Genomic DNA, 22,387 nt, shown 5'->3' on the forward strand with positions numbered 1-22,387 from the left:
CTATTGAAATCAAGGGGAATCTTCCCACTAACTTCAATGGAACAAAATCAGCTTCGGAGTATGGCGTAAACCCATTTATTTAATTAGGCAATTACCTCAAGGCTTAATTATGGGTTCAGTTATGTTTCTTTACAACATAATTGCAGAGTTTTGAATATTTGTTATATTTTGTTTGACACTGCTCAGCTGCTTTCTGCACATGTGCTTGGGACAAATGTGCAGGATGTATTAAGCAAATCAAACTATTGAAGTGGGGTGACACCAATGCTGAGATCAGTAAGACAGGTAAATATTTAGATCCAGAATGTATGGCTGACTCACACACTATGAAAGATATCCTAATATCTCTATATGAGCTAAAATGTTAAACAGCAAGTCACACTAGTGATTGATACCTCCAAGCCTAACACAGCACTCCCACGCACACAATCTGAACTGACAATGGTTGCTCATGACCAAGGCTACAGTTAACAAGATTTTAAAGTATCTGAAGTCCACAATATATGCATCACTCTAAGGCAAAAACAGGGTTTTCTAAGATGAATTTATTTGTGACATCATTCTGAATAAATAGGGTTTGATTCTACTTTCATGCCAATTTTATGTCAGGATAATGCTTTTGACTTCAATTCCAATTAAGTTAATTCTCATTTACACTGGTGTACGTTAGAAGAAAATTAGACTTAACAGGGTGCACAGCCAGTGATATATATACTATTTCCTCTTGTGACAGGAGAAAGTAAAATTCAGAAAGCATAGAGAGGTTAAATATTAGGAGCCATACCTTCAGCTAGTATAAAGTATTATGCTGTATTGATTTCAATGAAACTACAACAGCTGAGTGTCTGGTCACAGATATCCTGAGTTATTATTGAATTTTTATTGTTGCGCAGATTATGGAGCTGATCCTGCATCCATCCATCTGCATGGAGCCTAAGGGGGACTAGCAACGTTTCCTACATCACAACATTTGTGAAAAGAGGTACTGCTAGTGAGGAAATGTTAATCAGCAACCTATAGAAAATTCCACGGGACACACATACAGCTCACCCACCTCTACTCACCCCAAGTTTGTGACATGGTACAATAGTGGGAAAGGAGGCATGATATAGCTGAAAGGAGGTGTGATGATGGGCAAGTCTCCTTCTGCCAGACCCTACTTTAAAATGTAGGGCCAAATTGCACTTTGCTAAATTGATACACTTGAACTTAATTAAATCCACTGATTTCAATGGAGATACTCTAAACGTACAGTGGTATAAATGAGAGCAGAGTTTAACCCCAGCTAAAGTGCACAGAGAATTAACATTAGTGTAACTGAGAATAGAATTTAGCCCCAAGAGAGGTACACAGTGGACATTTTGTTAAAGCGTTACAACTGAATACCTTCCAGTGTAACTGGAGATATTCATCTGAGGCAGCTGGTGATAAACTGGATGGGAAGTAGGGCATTCACTTGTCTGAGTATGTATCTTTTCCTTCCATACTCATGCATCTATGCTCTCCCTCATCATTTTTAACCAGTGTAGGATCCTGTCCTATGTTTTACTATTTATCAATATATTTAAAAAATAATTTTGAACCTTTCCCAAACAAAAGAGTGAATTCTTCTGAAACTGGAGGACTGTACTGGAAACACACACATTATGCAGGCACACACAAAATACTGACCGCCAGCATGAGAAATGCCAGCTGAATAAGTGCTAACATTAGAAACATTTCCAAAAAGGCATTTACTCTTATAGGGATGATCTTGTGAAGAAATTCCCAGTAGTTACCAAAATCTTTCCTCATCCTGAGTCCACACTTGAAAGACAAGGTGAGAAAACTGGAAGGCAATACATAATTTTGTATGGCTTGCTATCGTGCAATAACCCTTACTCCCACAGCATTATCCTTTTAGGACAGGTGTGTATTCTAAAGCAACTGTTCAGTTTGTTTGTTTGTTTGTTTTTTAAAAAAATCTCTTAAGTCCCTTATGTAAAATAGGTAGGACTTTTAAGATAGTTCTTTGCTTGTAATGCAAACTGTTGCCACAAATATTTGATCAGTGTGTTCTCTGGAGCCTCACTCTTCACCTCAGGATTCTCTGGTATGGGTGCAGACTTATTTAAGAAATTAAATTAAATGCATTGTTTAATAATAAATAATAATAATAATAGGCCAGCGTCAGATTCCCACTCCCTTCTCACCCAGGGCTGATCCAGCTCCATTCAGTCCAATGGCAAGCCTCCGGGGGGGGCTGGCTCGGGCCCTCAGTCCTTGCCCAGATGAAAGTCCCCTAGACTTAAGAGGAAGTTTTGCCTGAGTAAGGGCTGAGGGTCCAAGGCCGTGCAGGAAGGGGTAGCGCCTAGGGCAGGTAAGAGGAGGAAACACACACACACACCCCGCTGACACTCACGGGCACTGCGGTTGGGGCTCGGGGGCAATGGCAAGCTGCCCGCGCCCTGCTCCGCCTCCCGGCACTTCAGCACCGCGGACAGCTCCCGCCGCTCCTCCTGCTTCTCGCCGCCTGCCACCCAGGCGCCTGGGGCAAGCGCGGGGCTGGCGGGCGCTGCGGGGGGCGCCCATTTGTTCCGGCCGCGGCTCTTGGCGCCCCGAAGTTTGCCCCGGCCCTGGACGCTCCTGCTCGCCTCCTGCGCGGCTCCCGGCTCCGAGCTCAGCTGCACCACCGTGTTCCGGGACCTGCTGAGAGCGGAGGTGACCGAGCCCATGGCGGCGCGCCGGCCGAGGGAGGGAGAGAACTTGGCCAGGTGCGGGGACCTCGCCCTGCCCGGCTCCTCCCCGCCGCTGGGACAGGCAGGCGCTTCCTCTCCCCCGCCCCGCTGCTTTCCGAGCGACCGAGGGGCGAACGCCACTTCCCAGCTCGCTCCCCCCAGCTGCGGCTCCGGCGCTGCTCCCCGGCCCGGCTGCTGCAGGGCTTGGCCTCTTGCAGTGCAGCCTCGCTCGCCTCCCTGGTCCCCGCGCGCGCGGCGGGAGCAGCGCCCCGGCTCTGCGCAGCAGAAGTTTGTCCCTGTCCCGGAGAGCAGGGCGGGAGTTGCTCTCGCTTGTCTCTTTCGGGGGGGGGGGGCTCAGTGACAGAGGCCAATCCGCTGCACACCCGCCCTCCTTGTTGGGGCACTTTGTGAGCCCTAGTCGTCCTCTCCCTCCTCGACACCCCAGCTGGAGCGGGCTGGCGCTTGGGAAGCAGGGCGGAGAGTTTGCATTTTGTTCTCACTGTGAGCGCGCCTCTGTCGCCCGCCCGCCCGCGCTCCCAGGAGAGCTGCTGTGCCAGGAGGAGCGGTGGTGGCCCCAGCTGGCTTTGGGCTCCTCTCCTCCCTCCTCCCCCACGACGGTGGCGCCCGAGCTGCGGCAAGGCTCCTGCTGAGGGTGGAGTCAGACTGGAGGTGGCTGCGGCTCCCCCCACCCCCGCCTCTCTCTCTCCCCTTTATGAAAGTGGAGAGGCTCATGGACTTGCTTGCTCCCTCCTGGGATGGGAAGTGGAAGAAGCCAACCAACAAACCCTGGACATCTTCTAACCACCCACTCAACCCTTCTGCAGCCCAGCCCAACCCCTTTCTGCATTTGGGGCTGAACAGGCAGTTGATTCAGAATTTGAGACTACATGATCCATTTGAGAATACAGGATCCACCCTTGATTCATTTCAGGCCAGCGAGCAGTCTAATATTCCAGTGAGGAATGGGCAGTGTAATAAAAGAGTAGGAGTATAACAATAATGGCCAGGCCTCGGGTGGCTTTAAAAGATGTGATCATACTGCTGGTAAGACACCAGGAGGAAAGTAACATTTTTGCAATTTGTTGCTGCCTTTGCCTTTTAACGTTACATTTATTGTAAGAGAGAAAAAATAGCTTATGTGAGTTGTCATGATTATAAGCAAAGAGGAAAAATAGCCCAGCAATTAGGACCCTCCGTGGGGATTTGTGAGACCTGGATTCAAGTCCTTCGTTGACCACAGACTTCCTGTGGAAATTTGAAGTCATTGTCTGTGCCTCAGTTCCCTGCAGGTAAAATTGGGAGAATAACACATCCCACTGTCAATGGAGTATTGTGGGGATAAATATATTAAAGGCACTAGGATACAGTGATAATGAGAGGGAGGGAGAAGAGACACTGACATCTATCTAAGGAATGGCTAAGGTGACCATAGTAATGTGGACACACACTTTCCATACTTTGTATTATTTCTCCTGCTTCTTTACACACGCTTGCTGTGCGAGAACTAGCACTAACATTAAATCAATAACAATACAATTACATCAACAAAAAAGAATCCCAGCTGTTCATTGCAGCCCATCATCCCCTATGTAGACTCTCTTCCCCTTTCCATTCGTATAAAGAATCCATCATCTCCTAAAGAGGCTTATTTCCTTCTCCTAGCTCCCAGTTCTGAGAGCAGCGGGCTCATTTCTCTCTTTTATTATTATGCTGTTATGGTTGAGAGCAAGGCTTCCAAGACAACTCAGTACTGACGTATGCAGCTGTCAATGGGAATTTCCTGTCCTACGGGAGTACCCTTTATCTGGACAAAAATAGTGCTTTAGTGAATAAAAAGCTAAAGGACAGGATTAGACCAACAACCTTTTCTTTCTTTGCCCTATGCATTTAGTTAATTGTGTTTTCTCTCAATTTTTCTGTCTCTGTATCTTGTCCTTGGTTCTTCCTTCAGGGATCAGAGCCTCAGCAGCAGAGATAACATAACAGGTGGTGAAAATATCTCCCTCCCTGAGGATGTTGCTTCAACAAGAGGGACTGTACTTTTTATAAGCACATAGAGAAGGGAATGAAAAAAAAATCTCTCTTTGAATGGCAATACCATTTCCCCAGTTTCGTTTTCAGGTGAGATGGGGGAGTTATTGATTATATTTATTTTAAAGTATTCACTGAAAACATAAAAATGATATAAAGTGAGTGAAGGGGGGAGAACAAATGATCTATTCAGCATATAGCAGTGTTATGGGATTATGAAGTGACACCGATGTTAAAGTTGCAAAGTAAAGCTTTCCAAAGTTAGGAAAGGCTAAAATTAAACTTACCTATGCAATCTTAAATCTGCCAATATGTGTGTATGCATTGTGATACAGTCTTTAATTGCATTATCACTATCACACTGCACCCCATATTCATCACAGTGATATTATTAGGATATGATTATGACATAATTATAATGTATTTTATGCAAGATAAGTCATGTGAGATGTCATTTAAAAGGTTACGATTTGCTGAATATGATTATCCTATTTGTATGCATGTATCCTTTTTGTATCTGAAGTTAGGAATATTGACTATGTATCTGTATTTCAAATGTAGTTACACCTAGATAACGCCCACTAGACAAGAGGCTTTCTGTCTAGATAGCTGGGTGGGGAAGGGCCTATTCAGGGCAATGAGCCATTAAGAAAAAAAACACAGGCCTTAGGAGAAGCTAATTTCCCACCTGGGGAGCCTTCCTGAGAAGGCTACAGACAGCCTCCACGTAATGACTGCTATGACTCTACAAAGACATGTGATGTGACCACATGTCTCTAGACTCCATCTTGGGATGTCAGTGTTTTTCCACAGACCGGTCTGGGAATCAAGCTTTGAAACAAAGGGTTCCCACCACATGCAAAAGCCTAATAAGGTGAGAAGTGACATCATCTGGTGTTCTTTGTTCCCCTCACAAGAAGACTCCTGGAAACACCTGAAGAACAAAGACTGAACTGGGGGAAGTGCTGGACCCAGGCTAAAGGGATTTTTAGCCTGTGAATGGAACACCTGGGGATTCCAAGCTGTAAAGCAAGGGCAGCTTGTCACTTAAGAATCTGCAGCCTGCTTGTATCATCTCTTAGGGTGTGAAACTGCTATTCATACCCAATCTAGTTAGTATATTAAGTTTAATTTTCATTTTTTGTTTATTTGCTAGGTTTTTACTTTATCTAGAAAACAGTGTCTGGGAATCATAACTCAGGGACAAAAGGCTATTGCATACTCTTCTCCACATTGAGGGAGGAGGTGAATTTTATGAGTTTATGCTGTACAGTTCCCTGTGCAGCACAAGACAGTATAATTTTGGGTTGGTACTGCAGAGGGGGTGCGTGCCTGAATAGCTGGGAGTAGGTTTCCCATGCAGGGGCTGGTCAGAGAGCCTGCTTGTAACTGCAGCTGGGTATGTCCCTACCTGTATGTATGCTGGTGAAAGTGCAGGCTGGAAGGCTTTGTAGTTTCTCACAGCAATATGGTGTGAGAAGGAGCCCAGGCTGGTGGGTCAGAGGGCCCAGTGGTACTCCACTTCCAGGTGGCACCCTAGGGGGAATCCATCACAATCACATACTATTTTTTCTTGTTTGGGTCATCAGCAGCATTTGACCCCAAGGATCTTAATATACTCAGCACTGCGTTATGATAATTGGGCCTACAAATTTACTCTAACTATAAGATCAATTGTAAAAGATATTTCAAAATTCATAAAATTCTACAATAATCTATACAAACAAATGCTGATGGAAAGTAGGCCAAGTTGTTTTCAGTAATGAATGTTACAAACAGGTGCAAGAGAACCAGACACAAATTAAGAAAGAAAAAAAGCACCCCACATTGAAATGATTCAAGGGCTATGTTGAAGTCATGCTTGGTAAAAACAAGATATGCAACCAGAAATTAATGAAACAACATTGGTGTGTTGGATATTTGTCTAATTAGTGAACAAGTAATGAGGATGTTGTATACCATACCACTCCATTTTTGGGTCCTTAAAAAACAGACAGAAGAAAGATGAAAGAATAGAGAGGCTACTAAAGCAAGTTTCACTATCATGGTTGCCCCCCATTCTCTCCTGGGACCCCAGGCCTTCATCACCCTGCTCCTGAGAGCTGTCTTGACCAGACCAGACAAGAGAGAGGGACCCAGATAAGATCACTCCAGCTGAATCCCAACTATCACCTGGGATGAAATGGAATCTCACTTTAACAGCTGCAGCAAAAACATCTCCAGCATATCTCAACTAACTTCTTCTCTTTTTCCCCCAAAAGTTACTACCATCTTTGATACTAACCAAGAGACTGTCCAACAAAGGGGGGAGGGGAAGAACTGGGCAAGTTCCTTCTAAAACTCTCTCCAGCTAAAGGGAAACAAAAATAGTAAAATCAAATCTTTACTTAATACTTTACATTTCAAATGATTCAACTGTTTTAATTCTTTTTTTCTATCTTTAATAAAAGGTTACAAGGATTTTTAATGATGTTTGACATGATTGGTCCCGCTTTGAGCAGGGGGTTGGACTGGATCATGACCTCCCGAGGTCCCTTCCAACCCTGATATTCTATGTTCCTATGGTACTAAGCAGGCAGAGGTTTCTGTATCTCAAACCCTGGACCTCATTTAACACTCTTCAATCTTGGTCAGTGACTAGGTTATGTTAACACCTTTGTCCTATCTACTCCACAGTGGTGGATTTAGAGTTAGTGGGGCCCTGTGCTCACCTTCATATTTGGGGCCCCTCCTTGGGACCCAGCCAAGAAAAATAACATTCTGTCTTATCTCCCCCCGCCTCCGTTTTTCATTCTTTTTTTCTTTCTCCTCCTCCTATAAGTAATAGGAAGTAAATTAAAATAAAGTGAGGTACCTTGATTGTTTTTGTAGTCTAACTTGAAAATCGCTGGGGGTCTCAGCAGACCACTTAATGATCTTTCCAAATATTGTTTGTCCCGTTAGCTAACTATTGTAAAGTGCTTTGGATAAGAGTGCTTTATAAAAAAAAATGTAAAAAAATGCTGGGGTACAGGGTCTGGCCAGGACTTGGGGTGCGGGAGAGGGTTCAGGGCTGGGGGTGCAGGGTCTGGTAGGGTGCAGTTAGGGTTAGGGTGCAGGAGCAGGCTGGGAGTGGGGTGCAGGGTCTGTCCAGGACTTAGGGTGCAGGAGGGGGCTCAGGGATGGGGCAGGGGGTTGGGGGGGTGTAGCACTTACCTGGGGCAGCTCCTGTTTGGCACGAAGGGTGCAGGTGGGGATGTGGGTGTGTGTGCAGGAGTCAGTGTGGGCAGGGGGCTGAGGGGGGTGCAGGAGTCAGGGAGGGCAGGGGGCATGTGAGAGGGGTGCAGGAGTCAGGGCTGGGAGTGTGTGAGGGGGTGCAGGAGTCAGAAGGGCAGGTGGCTAGGTGTGTGTGAAGGGGTGCAAGGTCTGGGAGGAAGTTAGGGTGCAGGAGTGGGCTGGGGGTTGGGGTGCAGGGTCTGGCCAGGAGTTAGGATGCAGGAAGGGGCTCAGGGTAGGGGCAGGAGGTTGGGATGTGGAGCGCTTACCTGGGGCAGCTCCCATTTGGTGTGAGAGGTGCAGGTGGGAATGTGGGGGGGTGCAGGAGCTCCCATTTGGTGCTCAGGGTGGGGGTGAGGATGTGGGGGGGGCACAGGAGTCAGGGCTGGCGAAAGCCAATGCCAAGCGGCGGAAAAAAAAAAAAGCCACTATCGCGATCGGCGGCAGCTCCACCACGTCGCTTTCTTCTTCGGTGGCAATTCGGAAGCAGGTCCTTCCCTCCGAGAGGGATCAAGGGACCCGCCGCCGAATTGCCGCCGAAGAGCCCGACGTGCCGCCCCTTCCCCTTGGCTGCCCCAAGCACCTGTTTGCTGAGCTGGTGCCTGGAGCCAGCCCTGGGGCTGGGTATGTGTAGGGGATGCAGGAGTCAGGGAGGGTAGGGGACTGGGTGTGTGTGAGCGGGGTGTAGGAGTCAGGACTGGGATTGTGGGGGTGCTCCCAGCTTCCTGCCCTGAGCAGCTCACGGCAGGGGGGAAATGTGGAGGGGAGTGCGGGGGATTCCTGCCCTGCCCCGATTCCACCCCGCTTTGCCAAGGCCCCGCCCCTTCTCCACCTGCTCCCCAGAGTGTGCTGCAGCCTGCTCCTCCCCCTCCCTCCCACAGTGACCTGAGCACCAGTAAACAGCTATTTAGTGGTGGGGGAAGCGCTGGGAGGGAGAGGGATGGGCGGGAACATGGCACGCTTGGGGGAGAGGCAGGGGAGGGAGAGCTTGACTGCAGGTGGGTGTGGAGCCTGCACCAGGGGGGGCAGAAGCTTGGTCCTGCCAGCTCCAACTGCCCGGCCCTGGGGCCCCCTGTCATTGGGGGGCCCCGTGTCAGGGCCCCCTGTGTTTCACTGTAAATCCACCTCTGCTACTCCATCTAAATTAATACAACAGACCTATACTACACAGACTCTACAGCAAGCTAAAGGAATAACATATAGCAAAAGTAGACTGTTATCCTCTTTGTGGACCGATGACAAACACTTTGCCAGTGGTTTGTATAACTATTTGTGAGAGTCACTGAGCAATGAGTATAAGGATTATTGAGTTCCTAGGTCTGGGAGGGAAGTGTTGTCTAGTAGCTAGAGCAGTAGTTACAGTCAGCATAGGTAAGTACACAAAGCTGGCAGATTCATCCTGAAAGTTAGTGTGGCAAAGTGGCTTTGACTTGGGGCTGTCATATAACAAGATATAGATTCTAGTCCCAGCTCTGCCTGAAGGGACCTTGTGCAAACACTCTGTTTTCTTATTTCTAAAATGAGTGAAAGATATTTTGCCTGCCTTCTAAAGTAAGAAACCATAGTTAGTAATAAGGGTGGTGATGAATGGCACAGAAATATTTTCACCAGTCAGCAGAAGAAGTGAGACCTTGGCCAAATGATAGTTAGAGAGAATCTCTCTGTGCATGAGATTTTGCCCCTCATATGAGCAGGCATAACAGGGCTGACAGATACATGGGAGAGAGACACTGTTAGGGGACTGGAAGAACAAGCAGGAGTGAGGGGAAGGAAGAGCAAGGGGAGACAAAAGAGGGCTGTGGATACTCCCCCAGAAATGCTCCCATTAATGCCCACATGGAGGAGCCCACAAATGCTAGAACAGCTGAGATTCACTGGAAAGTCTTTCCTTGTGATAAAGAGCAAGATCCTCAGCACAGAAAGGAAGCAACTTTGTTGTGGCAGAACTAGCCCCTGCACTCTGGATCGATCTGCTGCTCTAGTTCTCCCTGTGGCCCGTCTAGAGAAGCAGATCTCAAACCACAGGGGGCGCCAGAGTTCAGGTGCAGCAGGGCAGGGCTCCTAAATCAGCAGCTTCTTATGTTGACAATCAAGGGGTTCAGAAGCAAGTTTGTGTGTTATACAATAAACTTTTAAAAATCCATTACCCCCAAACGTTATGGAATTTGCAGGGGCACTAAGGCATACGTCACTTGAAATTTTGTACACAAAAAAACCCTCCCCAAAATTAGCATAACCCTAATTAGCTAAAATGGTCATAACAATTATGATAAACACATGAAAAGTTAGTTGTATACAAGTATTCCTGGGAATAACAGCCACACTTCATGTAATCTATAAAAATCCCCTGTGGTTATGGGAGATTTATATTATACAGACTCTATGGTCTAGTTTCCATGTAACTTTTCCATCAGAGCAGTTGTTCATTAGATCATGCTCATTTCACTCCAGTTAACAGCCTTTTAAAACTTAGATCATGCAATACTAAACTACTGTAAGGCTTTTATGCAAATAGGACTTGTTTACGTGGATCCCTATTTCTTTTAATTTGGCTCATGCTGAAGACAGTGTAAATCACTGCTCACAAACAAACAATTCCTTAGGCTGAATGAGTTAATTCTGTCATGGTCAGGACACAAACCTACATCTGCATACAGACAGGCTGTGTAATTTAACAATTCATAGATTCCAAGGCCTGAAAGGACAATCGTGTTCAAACAATCATGACCACAAAGGAACTCAAACTTTCAGTCTTCCAATATAACATTGGATGCCTTATTAGGCCATAAAAACAAAATAAGTACTCCTTAAATAAATAAAATATTAAAAGCATGCTTTGGAAATAGCCAGCTCTAATCCATTGTGGGTCTTTCCTAACCTGCTCTAAAACAGAGTTCACACACACAGCATCACAAACTCACCCCATTCCTGGGGCTAGCTTTTATTACAAATAAAGCAACACAATTCACCTTTAAGTTTTCTATTCAGGCTTGGCTATTCCTAGGGTTCTCAGACCTGCACTGTCCACCTCCTATACTCACTCACACACTCTAGACAGCTACTCCGTCTCCCTTATATATAGCTGGGTTAATAAGCGACCTGCCTACACTGCAATTACACACTACATTACTCTGGGACCCTTCCACCTCACGGAGTCCTAGACCCAAGGCTCCATCTCCTGCCCCAGCCATAATGGATACACCACAATTAAACAGCCCCTTAGCCCAAGCCCAGCTTGCACAGGCCAGCCACAGGTGTGTAACTGTACTGTAGACATACTTAAAGAGTCAACAGAACCCACTTAACCCTTTCCCAGCAGGATCAACACCTGCTAATAAGATGAGGCATTTGATGTTAACAACAACTTTGGGTCAGATTTTTAAGGGCATTTAAGTGCCTAAAGATGCAAATCAATGGGAATCTAGTATTTGAAAATCCAGAAGGCATCTATCTGCATCTTGAGGTGTGTAAGTACCTTTGAAAATCTGATCCCTTACCTCTAAAAAGGGAGAGTTTAGATTATATACTCATGATCTGCTTCACATATTTAGCATACTGCAGTATTTCACCTACATGTACGTGATTACTATGTTTTATACACATATATCAAATTCAGAACAGCAACATCAAAATCAGAGTCAGAATTAGAACACTGGATCTGAAGTGACACTGCCATTTAACAGTGGAATAACCGGGGTTATTGTCCATATGTGCTGCAGTCATGAGATCTGAAACTCTGCAAGGATCACTAAGGACACAGCTGATTATGTTCAAACTATAAATCTTTATTAGCAGAAGTTAACAACTCGAGTGTACTGTGGCTTAAATGGATCTGAGCTCTGTCCTGTATATGTATATTACAGACCAGTCAGCTTAATTTCTGTACCGGGAAAGATAATGGAGCAAATAATTATAATTAAGTAATCAGTTTGCAAACATCTAGAAGGTAATAAGGTGATAAGTAACCGTCAGCATGGATTGTCAGGAACACCAACCTGATAGCTTTCTTTGACAGGGTAACAAGCCTTGTGGATGCGGGTAGATGTGGTATATCTTGACTTTAGTAAAGCTTTTGGTACTGTCTCACATGACCTTCTCATAAACAAACTAAGGAAATGCAATCTAGATGGAGCTACTATAAGCTGGGTGCATAACTGGTTGGAAAATCGTTCCCAGAGAGTAGTTATCAGTGGTTCACAGTCATGCTGGAAGGGCATAATGAGTGGGGTCCCACAGGGATCAGTTCTGGGTCCGGTTCTGTTCAATATCTTCATCAAGGATTTAGATAATGGCATAGAGAGTACACTTTTAAAGTTTGCAGATGATACCAAGCTGGGAGGTGTTGCCAGTGCTTTGGAGGCAGGATTAAAATTCAAAATGATCTGGACAAACTGGAGAAATGGCCTAAAGTAAATAGGATGAAATTCAGTAAGGACAAATGCAAAGTACTCCTCTTAGGAAGGAACAATCAGTTGCACACAAGAACACTTCAATCTCTCTGGTCACTCAATAACAGACCTAAAAGTGGCAATTCTTCAACAACAAAACTTCAAAAACAGACTCCAACATGAAACTGCAGAACTGGAATTAATTTGCAAACTGGATACCATCAGATTTGGCCTGAATAAACACTGGGAGTGGTTGGGTCATTACAAAACCTAAACTTAATTTCCCCATTACTAATTTCTCCCTACTGTTACTCACACTTTCTCATCAACTGTCTGTAATGGGCCACTCTCTTACCACTTCAAAAGTTATTTTTCTTCCCTTGGTATCCTGCTGTTAATTGATTTATCTCGTTAGACTGACCTCACACTTAGTAAAGAAACCCCCATCCTTTCATGTATTTATACCTGCTCCTGTATTTTTCACTTCATGCATCTGATGAAGTGGGCTCAAGACCACAAAAGCTTATACCCAAATAAATTTGTTAGTCTCTAAGGTGCCACAAGGACTCCTCGTTGTTTTTACATACAAAATGGGAAATGACTGCCTAGGAAGGAGTACTGAGGAAAGGGATCTGGGGGTCATAGTGGACCACAAGCTAAATATGAGTCAACAGTGTAATGCTGTTTCAAAAAAAAGCGATTATCATTCTGGGATGTATTAGCAGGAGTGTTGTAAGCAAGACACGAGAAGTAATTCTTCCGCTCTACTCCACGCTGATTAGGCCTCAACTGGAGTATTGTGTCAAGTTCTGGGTGCCACATTTCAGGAAGGATCTGGACAAATTAGGGAGAGCCCAGAGAAGAGCTACAAAAATTATAAAAGATCTAGAAAACATGTCCTATGAGGGAAGATTGAAAAAAACTGGGTTTGTTTAGTCTGGAAAAGAGAAGACTGACAGGGGACATGATAACAGTTTTCAAGTACATAAAAGGTTGTTACAAGGAGGAGGGAGGAAAATCTTTCTTCTTAACCTCTGAGGATAGGACAAGAAACAGTGGGCTTAAATTGCAGCAAGGGAGGTTTAGGTTGGACATTAGGAAAAAACTTCCTAACTGTCAGGGTGGTTAAGCACTAGAATAAATTGCCTACAGAGGCTGTGGAATCTTCATCATTGGAGATTTTAAAGAGCAGGTTAGACAAACACTTGTCAGGAATGGTCTAGATAATACTTACTCCTGCCATGAGTGCAGGGGACTGGGCTAGATGACCAGGCTCAAGGTCCCTTCCAGTCCTATGATTCTATGCATCTACAGCTGTCTGCCAGTGGGTGATACCTCAACATTTTGCATATGTAATCCTAAAGACACAGCACACAATATTATACATGCACAACAGTTTTGGAACCCAAACTAAATCATTAAAGAAATAAACAGACCTGAGAGTTGGTGAGATGGAAAGATGTAATATATAAACTTAGCAAAAATCACAAACACTTTTTGTCATCAATAATTTTCCTTTTGCTTTCATAGAAGATATTAACATATTAATAAGAGCTCTCATCCTCACAGCCAAGCTTCTGGCTCCTCCTACTCTTGTAATGAGGTCATCTTAACCATATATTTATGACATCACAAGAAAATTATTACGATGCCGCAAACAGCTGTGACAAGATACAGTTCTTTACACCTGTATTCTCAAACAAATAGCTCTAACACCTGTATTTTGTAGTTTATTTGCATTATCTCACCCACCCCTGCCCTTACAGTCCCATGCAGCAACTCTATGTACAGTGACATACAAATATCATCCCCTCCTGCCAGGTAAAAAAGATCTCTTCACACAGTGATCTCCCTTTACCCTGGCCCTGCTACCCTCTCTTTCTTTCTGCCTTTACACTTCCTTCCTGTGCACCATTCTACTCTTTCATTAATGGGTTAACTAGCTTGTTAGCTCCCTCAGCTCAGACTGGTCTAGTAATTAGCCTCAGCTTCCAGCAATCAGGCCTTTCTTCCAGGAAAACTAATTAGACTTACAGTGACCAGAGTGCTGGTTCTGCTGCTGGTTCTCAGCACTCTAGCACAGTAGCATTATGACTTGACTTAGCAGGATCTGGCAGTCGCATATATGTATGTGTGGGTCTCTTCTAGATCAGGAAATTTTAGATGAAAGTTTTTTGTCAGAAAATGCTGATTTGTCAAAACTGAATTTTTTTGTGGGAATGTATTCAATTCAAGGCGAAAAGTTTGTCAGGATGGAATTGGTGTGGGGAAGAGAAAGTGAGAACACACCACTGTAGAACAGGCCCTAGCCTAGTGGTTAGGCTACTCAACTAGGATGTAAGAAACTCAGGCCCAAATCCTGGGCTTGTGTTGCCCCCTCCCATATGAGTGCCCTAATCACCATACTATAGAGTCAGTCTCTCTTCCACTTTATATACATAATTAAATATTGAGTGGTCCAGAGTGAGACTCTACTATGATAACCCAGTTAGCTCTCTCTGTAATTTTTATATATATATATAATCTCAACTTTCAATGGTCTTGGTTTCATCTTGATGCCAAACTGGAAATTTTTCTGGAAATTTAAAAAAATTTCCCAGGGCAGGAAAACCATTTCCCACCCAGATCTATTTTCTTCCCCTCTCCTTTTGTCTTTCCCTTTAGTAAATCCCCTCCTAACAAAACCTCACCTCATCCCAAAAATGAACGAATGTGACGTCTGTTGCAATCATATTGTTCACTCTCCTTGTATTCTCTCTCTTTTCCCACTTTTTGTCTATTTTGTCTAGTTAGATTGTTCTTCTGGGCAGCGCCACCTACTAACTCTGTTTGTACAACACCTATCACAATGGAGACCTGTTTTCAGCTGGTCTCTTGGCACTACCATAATAAATAAATAAAAATAATAATAAGAAGAAATACTAAGTTATTTGGTTTGATGCAGGAATCACCTGGTGAAATTTTCTGGCCTGTGTTATGCAGGAGCACAGACTAGATGATCATAATGGTCTCTTTTAGTCTTAAAACCTATTAATGTTTCTGTTTCCACTTTATAGCAGGCCTGTTACTTGCAATTTATCATTTTTAGTTGTTGGTTGATTTTTAAACAATGCAAAGGAGGATTAATTAAACCATTTGGTCCCTTCCGCTTTGCCACTTGGGATCATTGCCATAGTGAGATTCTTTTTATAAACAGCAGTCTGACAAAGACACACCAATTATATGAATTAAACTAGATACATTTTGCCTGAATGCTTACCATGCCATCAGCCTTCCTTGAGGGAGGTGGAGGAGCATATCATATCAGTAAAAGTAAAGAATGAAGCATCAAAAAGTCAACAGCAAGAGAAGTATGATCACTTATTTGTGACAGAGGAAAAGGGATAAGATTTAACCACTACCACTGAGTTCTTTCCTGGGAACTAACTCTGAAATTTGACTCATATATGGAATTTAGGCCATGGAATCTAAGGGAGATACAAGGATTAGATCTAGTCTACTTTATCTCAAGTGAGTGTAGAAGTTTGCCTGCGCAGAGCTTAATGGAGGATCACAACTTTGGCTTCAGCTAAATGTTCAACATGGGCTATAAAATACTCTACTAAAATTGAGAAATGTCATCAGTTGTAAAATAACATCCTTTGCATCCTTCTGGTCAATTTTCAGAAGCCTTGTATCTAATCTATTAGTTAAAAAAATTAGCAAGGATCTTAAAGCCAATATAGGGTAGAGATATTGGACAATAATGTTTATAGCATATAAGATTCCTCCCATTAGCAGTACAGGCCTCTTCTAGAGGTGAAAGGAGAGCACTTTCCTCCATGGTACAACAGAGTCTATTTGTGAGAAAAATTACAGTAGTACAGTAACTCCTCACTTAGTCATCCAGGTTAACATTGTTTTGTTGTTACGTTGCTGATCAATTAGGAAACATGCTCGTTTAAAGTTGTGCAATGCTCCCTTCTAACGTCTTTGGCAGCCGCCTGCTTTGTCCACTGCTTACAGGAAGAGCAGCCCGTTGCAGCTAGCTGGTGGTGTCTTGGAATCAGGGTGGACCAGCAGTCCCCTATCAGCTCCCCCAAGTTCCCTGTGCTGCAGCCGCCTAGCAGGCTATCAATTGCCGGGCAGTTCAGCTGCCCCTCTCCCCACTGCCATGTGCTGCTCCTGCCCCCTGCCTTGGAGCTGCTCCCAGAGAGTCCTGCTTGCTTTGCAGGGAGTGAAGGGTGGAGCATTGTCAGGGTGTCCCCCTCCCCCCTGCTCCCCGCTTACCCCTTCTCCATATAGAGCAGGGAGGGGACAAGTACCGAGAGAGACAGAGCTAGCTTTTGGCAGCAGCTGCTGTCTCAACTTCCTGATCCACTTAAAAAGACAATGCACTTAAGAGAGGGTCAGCTTACTTAAAGGGGCAGTGTGCATCTCTCTCTCTCCCACACACAAGGTGTGTCTATCTCTGTCTGCTATGTTGTCTCCCCTCCCTCGTGTTCGTGCTGCCTTGTGTGAAAGGCTACATTAACAATGTGTTAACCCTTGAGGGCTCAGCTGAGTGCTAGTTCATCATTTAGTAGCAAGGCATTCCCTGGGAAATATCCCTCCCTCTTCCACCCTCTAACTCAGTGTTTCTCAAACTGGGGCCGCCGCTTGTGTAGGGAAAGCCCCTGGCGGGCCGGGCCGGTTTGTTTACCTGCCCCGTCCGCAGGTCCGGCCGATCGCGGCTCCCACTGGCCGCGGTTCGCTGCTCCAGGCCAATGGGAGCTGCTGGAAGCAGTGGCCAGTATGTCCCTCGGCCCGCACCGCTTCCAGCAGCTCCCATTGGCCTGGAGCAGCAAACCGCGGCCAGTGGGAGCCGTGATCGGCCAGACCTGCGGACGTGGCAGGTAAACAAACCGGCCCGGCCCGCCAGGGGCTTTTCCTACACAAGCGGCGGCCCCAGTTTGAGAAACACTGCTCTAACTTCATCACCTCAACCAAGCTTCACAATCATCATAGCTGTGAACAGTATTAAATTGTTTAAAATGTATACTGTGTCCATATCTATATAATATATAGTTTTTTGTCTGGCAAAAAAAATTTCCCTGGAACCTAACCCCCCACCCCTCATATTTACATTAATTCTTATGGGGAAATTGGATTCGCTTAACATCGTTTCTCCTAAAGTAGCATTTTTCAGGAACATAACTACAATGTTAAGCAAGAAGTTACTGTAACTTATCTTTAAGATTGGCATAACATTTCTACCAGGCTGTCATAGGCATGGCTGACTCATAGCACCCCTACTGGCTAAGCATGCCACTACAGAAGCACTCTCCCTCCATTTCTTCCTCGAAGGTGGGTCCCTTCAGCCTTCCCCATGGAGTTAGAGTTTCTGATGTGGCTTAGCCCTCCAGACAAGTCACTAACTAAATCTTAAACAATTCCAGGGTAACAAAAGTCCAAGCAAAAGGATTTTCCATTCTGCTTCAGTTCCTCTTTAGACCACCCTCTGGACTCAGTTCCTATCCCTTTCCAGGCCACGTTTAAGTCTCTCTGTTCTGGGATAAAGCACTGCCTCCAGGAGTCCCAACTTCTCCCAGGGCCTTCCATAGGAGCCTAATTTGCTCCCTTTAGTTCCTCTCCCACATTGAGTTATCTACCATTTTATGAGCTCCAGGTGTTTATCAGGCTGTCATCTGACTCTATTTAGTCCTGCCACCTTAGCCTGGGAAACAGCAGAGGTGGGATTGGTCCCATTTCCCCTTAAAGAGACCAGTCACCCTGTGACATAACCCAAGAGATCTACCTATAGTAAGGATTTTTTAACTGTAGTACTCTCATCCATTAATAATTTCCTTAGTTACTTCCCCTTGCTGTTTTGAATAATAGAACTACTGTTTTCTGTAAAGTTAAATTATGTTGCAATTCTTTTCAGGTGGTGCTCACTGTAGTAAATTGTAACTTCAGTGTTAGAACTAGCTTCTGTTCTCAAGGGAGAGGAGAATATTTCTGCAAAGTCTGAAGAAAATGTCAGGTGGTGGGTTTTTCTTTATTTCTTTTTTTTTTAGTAATAGGTCATCTTAACTATAGGGTGACCAGATAGCAACTGTGAAAAAACGAGACAGAGGGTGAGGGGTAAAAGGCGCCTATATATAAAAAAAAAAGTCCCCAAAACCAGGACTGTCCCTTTAAAAGCAGGACATCTGGTCACCCTATCTTAACAAAATATCCTAAATTGGAGTTTTGACTTTGGTTTGGTTTTTTTAAGTCTCCCACAAATTCAAAAATGGCTTGTCATTATCCCAAACATTTAATTAAGTCTCCTTGAAAACTCATCTACTCATATTTGAAGGACACACATAATTAAGCAAATTTAAAGATTTTTATGATGGATAGTTTGGGGCCCAGTCCTGCTTCCATGATTTCAATGGAAGTTATAACCGCAAATCGGATGTCCCTGGGTTGTTGCGTTGTGACAAAATATACATTCACTTACACTTCCTAAACATAACGTGTTATCATGTGGGCACCGTAAGATTTATAATATCATTAACTATTAATTTCCACTCAATGTTTTAATTCTTTCATATACTTAATATTTCTCAACCTCAAATTTGTAAAATGTATGATAAAAGTTAACTGCAATTAAGGCTTGATGCTCCAAGATGCTGAGCACTCTAGCCCCAGTCCAGCAAAACACTTAAGTATGTGCTTATCTTGAATTAAATGGGAATACTCATGAGCTTAAAATTTTAGCATGGATTGAAGTGCTTTGCTAGATTGGGGCCAGAGTGGTCAGCTCCATGCAGGACCCAGCCTCTGCTGATTTATTTCCCTATCCTATCATTACAGATATGAGAAAACCAAACTGAGATCAGTGACATAAGAGGAACAGATGTGAAAATAAAGCTCAATAAATGAGAGACCTGAGTTAATATTGACTTGGTGGTTGAAACGCAGAAAAGAAGAGTCATATCAGCAGAGTGGCCTTTGTCAAGAGGTAGTTGAAATGTACTCTTAAATTTTGAGGATCCTTCATAGCTCCTGCTTTGTAATAATTACTGATAGAAAGGCTTCAAATTCTGGATGAAATGAACAGATGCATTGTGGTAGCACCAGCAAGATAGCCCTTTACTTCACAAATTAGAACACAGGGCCTTTGTTGTGTCTCTACTTCAAAACCCAGCTTCTCCTCCATTCTAGCCATTTTAAGGGGCTCCTTCACTGGGATTAAGAGCCCCTTCTTACACTAGAAAGGGAGTGTATGTAGTTTACTGCCGGAGAAGCTAGAGATCCTAAAATAGAACAAGTAACTGATTAGAGCAGCCTTGATATATAAAATGTTTGAGATGCATTTGTGTTTGGGTTAGATTATCCAGTTGCCTACAACTGCTCTTAGGGTTTCTTTTAATTTTGAAAAAAAAATAAATAGTATGCTTGAAAAACCACCAGTGGAACAAATTCATCCCTGATGGAACTGACTTCAATAATAAAAATATCTAATACTAATAACCTTTTATTTATATAGTAAACATAAGATCTTTTTCTTTTCAGAGAATCCTTTTCTTGCAAAAGTAGATCAGTTTTCTATTTATGTAGAGAATTAAAGTTTATATAGTTTCAGACTACTGATGTACGAAACAACAAAAACATGTTTTCTGCTTAAACCTCACGAAACCAGTCTACAAACAAATGTTTTAACCTCACTACAAAGTATTCAGAAAATGAGCTTTTCTCCAGAGTTGTTTGTGCCCCAGCGTGATTTATCCTTTCAGAAGATTTTCTGAAAATGACCATAGCTTATACTGTAATTAAAGAGAAATACATTGTATTTTTATCTGGTGTTTTTATATTTTTTTCTGATCAGTAACAATGCAGAAAAAATTCTAGGTTTTTTATGCAAAAAAGAAAATATTGGGGACATTCACACTATGATCAGCATCACATTTCTGCAAACAATGGTCACAGCCAACATCTTTCATGAAGCAATATGGAATCACAAAGTACAGATCCCCACTCTATTAATATACTAATTATTGATAAATGAATGCACAAAACTACACACACTCCACATTTTGTATATGAAATGGTCATTCTAATTTTTAGGGGTGTAATTAAAAGTGTGAAATTAAGCATTGTGTTTTCTATTTTTTCTTATTCTCATTATTTATAGCTCTGTATTTTCACATTTCTTGAGCAGCTCACTTGTGTAGAGAGGTTGGCTGGACGTGTCATGGACAAACATAATCTTAGCTCAACCTAACAACCACATTCTATGAAGAGACAGTCACCGTGCTCTGATTAATATTGCAAAGCCCTGAGTGGTATGATTCATCAACTTGCTTCCACCCCAATGGACAAATGCTATTTCTTTTTCCAGTAGGAAGATTTCTACCTAACACAGATCAGATTTAGAGATTAGCCACATGCAACCTTGTCAATGCCTAATTGTCACACAAGGAAATGATTAACAGCCTCTGCTCTACCTGTCTGTGGGTAGGCACAAGCAGCTTACAGGTCTCCAAATTACAGTATGCCCCCTGTGACACTGCACCCCATATTTTTCAAAGAGATATTATATGATTATGGCATACCTATGCTGTATTTTATGCAAGATAGGTCATGTAAGATATCATTGGAAAGATTGTGATTTACTAAATATGATTATCCTATTTGTATGCATGTATCATTTCTGTATCTGAAGTTATAAATATTGACTATATATCTGTATTACAAATGTGTTTACACCTGCGGAGCGCCCACTAGGCAGAATGCACTCAGTTCAGATGGTTGGCTGAGAAGGGCCCATTCAGGTTAATGAGCCATTAGAGAAAACAATAGGCCTTAGAAGTTGTTTATCTCCCATGGGGGTGGGGCTTCCTGAGGATGCTAGAAACAGCCTCTGACTCATGGCTGCTATGACACTACAGGGTCATGTGACCAGGTCATCTGGTACTGGACTCCATCTTGGGCTACCAGTGTTTTTCCACTGACTTCCGTGGGAACCAAGCTTTGAAACAACGGGTTCCCACCCTATGCAAAAGCTATATACACCAGGGGAGTGATACCTTCGTGGTTCTTCACTGACTCCCCACCCAAAGAGACTCCTGGAAACACCTGAGGAACAGAGAAACTGAACTGGGGGAAGTGTTGGTCCCAGGCTAAAGGGATTTTTAGCCTGTGAACGAAACACCTGGGGATTTTAATCTGTAAATTAGTGCAGCTTGCCCCTTAAGAATCCACAGTCTGCTGGTATCATCATTTAGGGTGAGAATTTGCTATTCATATCTAATCTCTTTAGTATATTACGCTTAGTTTGCATGCTTTGTTTATTTACTAGGTAGTCTGCTTTGATCTGTTTGATTATCCCTTATAATCACTTCAAATCTATGTTTTATAGTTAATAAACTTGTTTTTGCTTTGTCTAAAACTAGTGTGTACGGAAATTATAACTTGGGGCAGAAAGCTGTTGTATATTTCCTCTCCACATTAAGAAAGGGGACAAATTTCATGAGCTTACACTGTACAGTTCTCTGTGAAGTGCAAGATGGTATAATTTTGGGTTTACACTCCAGAGGAGGGGGGTGTACCAGAGTAGTTGTGAAGTGCCTTAGCTGAAGCCTCCCCATGCAGGGGCTGGTTAAAAAGCCTGCCTGCATGTACTGCAGCTGGGTGTGTCCCTACCAGTATGTGCACTGGTGAATGTGCAGGCTGAAGCCTCAGAGAGGGCATGGCAGGCTGGTCACAGCAGTACAGTGTAAAGGGAGCCCAGGCTGGTGGGTCAGGGGGGTCTCAGTGGTACCCAAGTTCCAGGTGGCACCCTGGGGGAACCCATCAAACCTCCTCAGATATCAACTAATCCTAAACAAGGAGAGAGAACTTGTGCAGCAGGATCAGTAAAGATGGGAAAGACCTATGAGATCAAACAGTCAGTCTTCCTGGATTCCAGTTTCCTCCCTGTTGACATATAAAGAAACATGATCAGGTTCATAATCCCCTTGATGTGTCTTCATGAGTGGAGCGTAG

Source organism: Terrapene carolina, unplaced genomic scaffold (assembly GCF_002925995.2).
Source record: "Terrapene carolina triunguis isolate 2854851 unplaced genomic scaffold, T_m_triunguis-2.0 Scaffold33715, whole genome shotgun sequence".
NCBI lineage: Eukaryota > Metazoa > Chordata > Testudines > Emydidae > Terrapene > Terrapene triunguis.